Source organism: Magnolia sinica, chromosome 3 (genome assembly GCF_029962835.1).
Source record: "Magnolia sinica isolate HGM2019 chromosome 3, MsV1, whole genome shotgun sequence".
In the NCBI taxonomy this organism is placed as follows: domain Eukaryota; kingdom Viridiplantae; phylum Streptophyta; class Magnoliopsida; order Magnoliales; family Magnoliaceae; genus Magnolia; species Magnolia sinica.
Genome location: NC_080575.1, coordinates 7,826,843 through 7,833,415, shown reverse-complemented (window position 1 = coordinate 7,833,415; position 6,573 = coordinate 7,826,843). Strand labels below are relative to the sequence as shown.

At 36.5% G+C, this 6,573-nt stretch overlaps 1 long non-coding RNA gene across 2 annotated transcripts; it reads right to left on the bottom strand.

The window, feature by feature from the left end:
- Positions 1 to 430: 430 nt before the first annotated feature.
- LOC131239432 (uncharacterized) lies at positions 431 to 4,692 on the bottom strand. 2 transcript variants are annotated; one of them, XR_009168235.1, is made up of 4 exons: positions 4,404 to 4,692; positions 2,797 to 3,121; positions 2,634 to 2,718; positions 431 to 514 (listed from the first exon to the last, which is right to left on the bottom strand). It is a non-coding gene; the product is annotated as an uncharacterized LOC131239432 (long non-coding RNA). The 2 variants fall into 2 exon arrangements; XR_009168234.1 differs by lacking the exon at positions 431 to 514 and having other exon boundaries at positions 2,494 to 2,718; positions 4,404 to 4,691.
- Between the last annotated feature and the right edge of the window lie 1,881 nt (positions 4,693 to 6,573).

Here is a 6,573-nt window from a genome sequence, read left to right as displayed (position 1 = left end):
GTTTTGCCTCGACGCCTTATTCAGGAACGGTTTTAAACCGTTCCTGAATGACGATGCTTGATTGGCACTCTTTGCAAGAATGGATAAGAATGAGACATCTAGAATCCAAGATATACCCTATGAAGGAAATTTTGCAATGTTCAGTTAAGCACCTTAGTCAACAAATGAGTTACATAGACAAGAGATCTTCTGGTGACCCAAACTGTTTTGAAATAGTTAACAGACTTCAGTTCCCACTTGCAAGGGAACTAGTTAACATATGAAGAATATTGGGAAAGAAGAATATTCTTATTTGAAAAACAACAACATTCTTATTTGAATTAACGTCTTCCTGGAAAGTCCAAAGTGAAATTTCCGAAGGACGAGACAAGGACATGAAAAGCATAATAGAAATACCATCTAATTGAAGAAACGAGGGAATAGAACTTACAATAATGAGTTTTCCAACCTTTTCTGGCCTCTTTGCAATCTTAATTACGGCATCTAGCTCATCTGCTCCAGATGATATCCTAACCTGTACGTTCACTCTCAATCATTGTAGGGAAGTAAAAGAGAAAAACTGAAAAAAAGGCAGTCTATCACACCCTATATAAAAATGCAAAAACACACAGAAATGACACGAGGAACCCTTCACTTTCTACACCCGCATTCGATTTCACATCTAACCATAGATACACAATGGCCCACTTATAAACCACCAAAAATGTTGTATGCAAAAGCGCCTCAAACACACAGGGCACAACTACACTACCACCATATGGTGGACAAATGACGAATGAAGGAGATTTGTCTAGATCCGCCACCAAATGAACTTTTGGTTTTGCCTTGTGGAGAAGAAAAAGGAAGAGAGAATGAAAGAAACGGGGAAGGAATGAGATACCGGATCCTTTACCTCTCTCATAGCATGTTCCTTGAGTTGGATTGAGAAAGAGTGAATATGAGAAGAAGAGAAAGGAGAAAGGAGGCTTAGAAGTTGGTGATGCCCCTAGCCTATGCTTAAGTTAGTCCATAACCAAAGCCCATAGCTTAAACTCTCTACTAATGCATCATCTTAAGGACCTAACAAAAGGAATAATGAAATGAAAAAATAGAAATAATGATCTCCATGTGAAATGGGCCACGTGTGATCAACACCATCCATCATGGTCCATCAACAGAAACCTTTATTTAGTAGGTCATAACCATCCTGTAACTATGTTAGAAAATGACACTCCATCAAGATACCATTCCAACAACTCAGTTCAATATAATGCCTAGGAAAACTCATGGGTGATTATCTGATGCAACATTGAGTAATTGGCTGGTAAAACAATCCATCACAGCTTTAGCAAGACCTTAAAGTTAAAACTCAATAGTTATTTGATGCAAATGGTTAGACTCGATGGTTGTAGTCTTAGAGAAAAAGAAAACACATTTTAAAGATCCATCCCATTTGCAAATTGTCACCATCTGTCATTCAGAACATTCTGTAGATTCAAACTCTTCAGCTACAAAATAATAATAATAATAATAATAATAATAAACAATACAAAACGCTAGACCAATAAAAATAAAGTAATGATGCCATGCAACAAATGACCCAATTCATGTACCGTCCACAGACACAACCTTCATCTAATTCTAAAGAATGGAATAAGATTTGTTGCATTACAAATTAGTTCATATGTTATAGTAGAATACATTTTTTACATAATAATTGACTGCTATTCATGAAAGGCATACTAGCATTTTAATTACCTGGACCAAATGTGGTAAATAACATGATCCATGCTACACTGAATATTAAAAATGATAAAACAAAAAAAGGAAGTCAAAAGTTTACAAATGATGATTTCGAACAGATTTGTAGATTGATCATTTGAAACATAATGATGAAAATCAGGAACTTGAGACAATGAGAATTAGTAAATAAAGATGCATGTGTAAATAAATGAAAGCAGTTTTTTCAGAAATAACAAAAAAAAGAGATCCCTCCATTTAGTTCAATCGATCTCTGCTGCAACCTGTGAAACAAAATTTAAAATAATAATAATGATAATAATATTTACAATCTTGTACAATCTTCATCCACAACACATAAACCAGACCCCATTTTATTTTCTACTCATCAACTGCAGAGTCATATATAGGAGACTAAAGCAAAACTTCAGGTGCTCGGTACCTAACTTGTCCACAATTCAATATATATGCTAACGGGGATCTTAATGCAGGACAAGAAAATGACTAAAAGTAACCTCCATACGGCCACCAGCGAGTGGAGACAATATACGGTGGCCGAGAGCAAACTTCTTCACGAGCGAGGCCAAAATCGGCGACTGGTTCTCTGTCCAATATCAGAAGTGTTAGTTACAGCGATTCACAATATCAAAGCAACCATAACCCATACTCCATGATGAATTATTTATAACTAAATAATAGGGTGTTGCTTCCAAGTAGAACTCTTCTGTAGACTGAAGGTTTCAAATTTTGGTGTAGTGTGGTGCATGTAAAAAATGGATGCATATCAAACCTCACACATTCTCAAATAGAAACACCCACAAAGTGTGAGCATGATTTGTGGCATGCAGATTAAGAATTGTAATATATGGTACCACATATGCCGCTAGTCTTGTATCTGAAAAATAGTTGTCTACCTTTGGATGATCAGCTACATCAAGAAGAAATTTTGATTAAGCATTTCACTTGCCCCAAAAATTTTGATCATCTTCAAACGAATTGCTGAAAAAAAATACATAATGATATGAGTGGATCGTTTCAATATCTCATATTATATCAATAGAGGAAGTCCATCATTACCAGTGCAAAGTTAATGCTAGTCATAATCCTCATTGTCTTGGTTGAAGCTTTGATATCTTGACAGAGTGGGTCCAGAGCTACTCATGGGTTCCTCCACAGGATAAAAGATCTGAAAAACCCACTGAATGAAAAACAAAAAGAAAGGAAGGCTGACAACAGAATAGTACAAGGAAAAAAAAAAAACAGAGCAACACTGCTTGGCAACTATAATCATGTTGGTGACAATGTGTAGAACACCTTGTAAACCTAAAGAAAGAATTACCTTTGCTATCCCATTACGTAAGCATGGAAAATAAATATGACAAACCATCCATTTGTGAACAGGCTGCAATCAGTAACACTTATCATCAGTGAAAGTTTTTACCCATTATTTCATGTTACCTGCTTCCCCTGTCATATTTTTCATTAATAAACATAGAAGCATACTCTATGTTAGTTTTTCACAGTATAAATATTGGTAATGGTTCATCAATCCTCATACGTGACAGTGATGTACAGCTATTAGACCATCCAAATGGCCCATTCCGTTGTGGATGGAGCATCTCTATAATCACACCCATCAAGCAATCCCAACCATCCAAATGGTCCATTCCGTTGTGGATGGATCCATTATGTTTTTTAGCATTCTAGATTGTACTGTTTGTTGACTAAAGAGAAGAAACTTGTTAGTACATAACTGAAATGTGGCTGAACTATGCACATACAGTTGAGTGCTTGTTATATGTTCCATATATATGTACGATATATGAGTAATATTTACACAGCTTAATGGATGGTAAGTTACTGATAGCCTTGTCTCAACAATTCCGGGTTGACTTTTAAAAGGTAGATTGATAAAATGATTCAAGACCTCAGCCAATCATCAAACTAGGGTCAAAATGGACTCCACATTCTATACAACAGATGTCTGTCCATCCCACCTGCCACCACTATTTCCTATATTGTCTGATACAAGATTTTAATAGAAAATTTAGCAAACCCCGAGAAAGAAAATGTAGCAGAATCTCATCCCAAAGATTACTTGTATACTGGGATATACAACATTGTTTCCAGACATCAATAAAGATCTAGGCAAAATGACCAGAAAAAGGGCTGTTTCAGTATATATGCCAAAGAAATCAGCAATTTGGTCTAGATAGACAAAAAAAAATCAGCAAATTCACCATTTCGGAGCTGAAAAGCTTGGCTGTAATTTTACCCGATAGGTTGTCGTTGTTGAAGTAGTTAGCAAGTACATAAATTGGAAAAACTGTTCATTCAATTGTATGCCATTGCCTTGCTTCCAAATGCTAATAAATTGACTTGTTAAATAAGATCCAGATGACATTCAGGGCAATAAATTTGAATCATATTTAAAAAAGAATGCATTGACTCCTTTGAATATTAGAATCTACAAACTAAAATAATTTTCAGGAATCAATTGAATGACAGCATTATGACTTACCAACACTGTGCCAACACCTGTCAATATGTCTACGCCTAACACAAGCATCGTGCATATGAAGTTTTTATATATATAAATTTAAGATTTAAAAAAATATCAAAATAGTTTTCCAAGAAATACCAGAAAACCAAATCCAATAACACACGGTAAAATATCTGCATACCTGAAGTAGCTGCTGCTGCTGCACCATCGCCGCTGCCAGAAATTCCAACAGATTGCAGCTGTTCAGCGGCCTTTGCAGCTTCCCTGTCATTTGCTTCTAAAAACACAATAAGAATAAAAAAATAAATCAGAAAAACAATTAAAAATAAAGATTCATGAAAGATAGTTGTGTATATGTCATCCAGGCCATTCAAACCCTTCATCTGGTCTGGATGAAGGAAAAAATCGGGCTGGTTTGAAACTTGGATGGGCATTGGTGTGCATCAAAGGTGAGCATTTCCACCCAATTTGTTCCCTATGTTGTGGCCCAACTTAGTTCTGGATTGGGCTGATATTCGGGACTTGAGGATAATAAAGGTAGGATGCACTAGTACCAAAAGAAAAGGGAAAAAATAAAATAAAAGAGATAAGAAGCAAGTAGTTGTAAACAAAATTATAGTCCAGAAAGCAATTGAAGTTGTAAACATAGTTGTAATGCTAACAGAAATGATCTTTTTGAACCTTATGTTATATAGAGTTGATAGGTGAATCATATTTTGTTATCAGTTGAAAGAGAAACCTGAATCTTTTTTTTTTTTTTTACACACGCACACACACCCCACACACTCGCGCTGGTGGAATTTCACCACCTGTGGATACTCGAAGCCTTGACCGGGTGTGGAAACTCCAGAGAGTCTACCACCCGAGCAAGAGTAAGGATCCGAGAAACCTGAACCTAAACATAGAGAAAAAATGCATAACAAAAGCTGAGAAGTATTGAACACACGAGTAGATTGGGGGATGTTACATTGTGTATGGTTTATTTGGCTGGCGATGGAAAAAACAGAGTTTCAAAATGCCAATGACATATGTGAAATCCTCACACCCACAATCTTGCACATCTAGGTTTAATTTATTTAAGAATAAAAGCAAACATAAAAAACACTTCTTCTTGATTTTTTTATTTTTATTTTTGGAGAGATACAAGTTCTTGATTTTTAACACACCAACCAAGAATTCTTGTTGAATGTTCAAATTGTAACTAACAATCAAAAGGATAATACTTGCATCCAGACATGATTCTATGAGAAAGCATCAGTTTAATTAAATGCTGGTTCCTCAGTAATTTAGAGCATTGTTTCTAACAAGTGGTCCACTTGAGGAGCGATGCTGCCTAATTTTAGAGCCAGACAATCCAATGATTGTGGCCCAGCAAATGGAGAACTTGGACCTCACACATGTATGCCATACCGGCACATGCACTTGATGACAATTCTCATCTTTAACAAATGGTTCCAGAACCCAGCATCAAATTCTGATGATAGTTTCTGAAGTTGAACAACAGGAAGACATTCAAGTGTAAAATGTAAGACATCAATAACTAGAAAAATTAAATCCTAGCAAGAACCGATAAACAGAAATGGGAACAATAACTAAGAAACCCATCTAGTACCTGTTTCTGAAAATTTCAGTCAGGCTATGAACAAAAGTAGAACAATAGCAAATAAAAACCTCAATCCCCTTGATCATATAAGGATCACGAGCGAAGCTAGATGAATGCAACTTGGCTCATTGATATTCACCATCAAACCTGCTTACCCAGTTGAGAGTCTCAGTTCGCATCACGCAGCTCATAAATTAACCAGAGAAGAATACAATGCCCCAAATTCCCATCTTTCACATATTTTGAATACCTCGATGGAGAGGTTTAGCCTTCTAAAAATGCAAGTTCCAGCCACCTTCTCAACACAAAAAATTGCTTTTGTCGATGATTCCCACAATATCTTACCAGCCTGCACCCATGCTGAAATCGACCAACTAGTGAGCCGATTTGGGTTGCACCAACTGCACTTCAAACTTCTCTAAAACTGCATCTCAGAGACTGCTAGCCACTGGACAGTGAATGAAGAGATTGACCATGGTTTCCTAAGTCATGCAACACAGAGAGCGTCTGTTCTGGATATGGAATCCTCTCCTCTTTAAGTGATCCATTGTTGGTCACCCGTTGTGACAGGGCAACCACCCGGAAAAAAAGGTTGTTTCTTTCCACACCACCGACTGCCATAGAGAGATCTCAATCACTGACTCTGTTATGGTGCAGGACAATTAACTACTTGCTCCAAAAATATATCATTCCCAAATTGCATGGATGGGGCTTGAAATTCTCATTCGTGGCTCACAACCAGATGGTA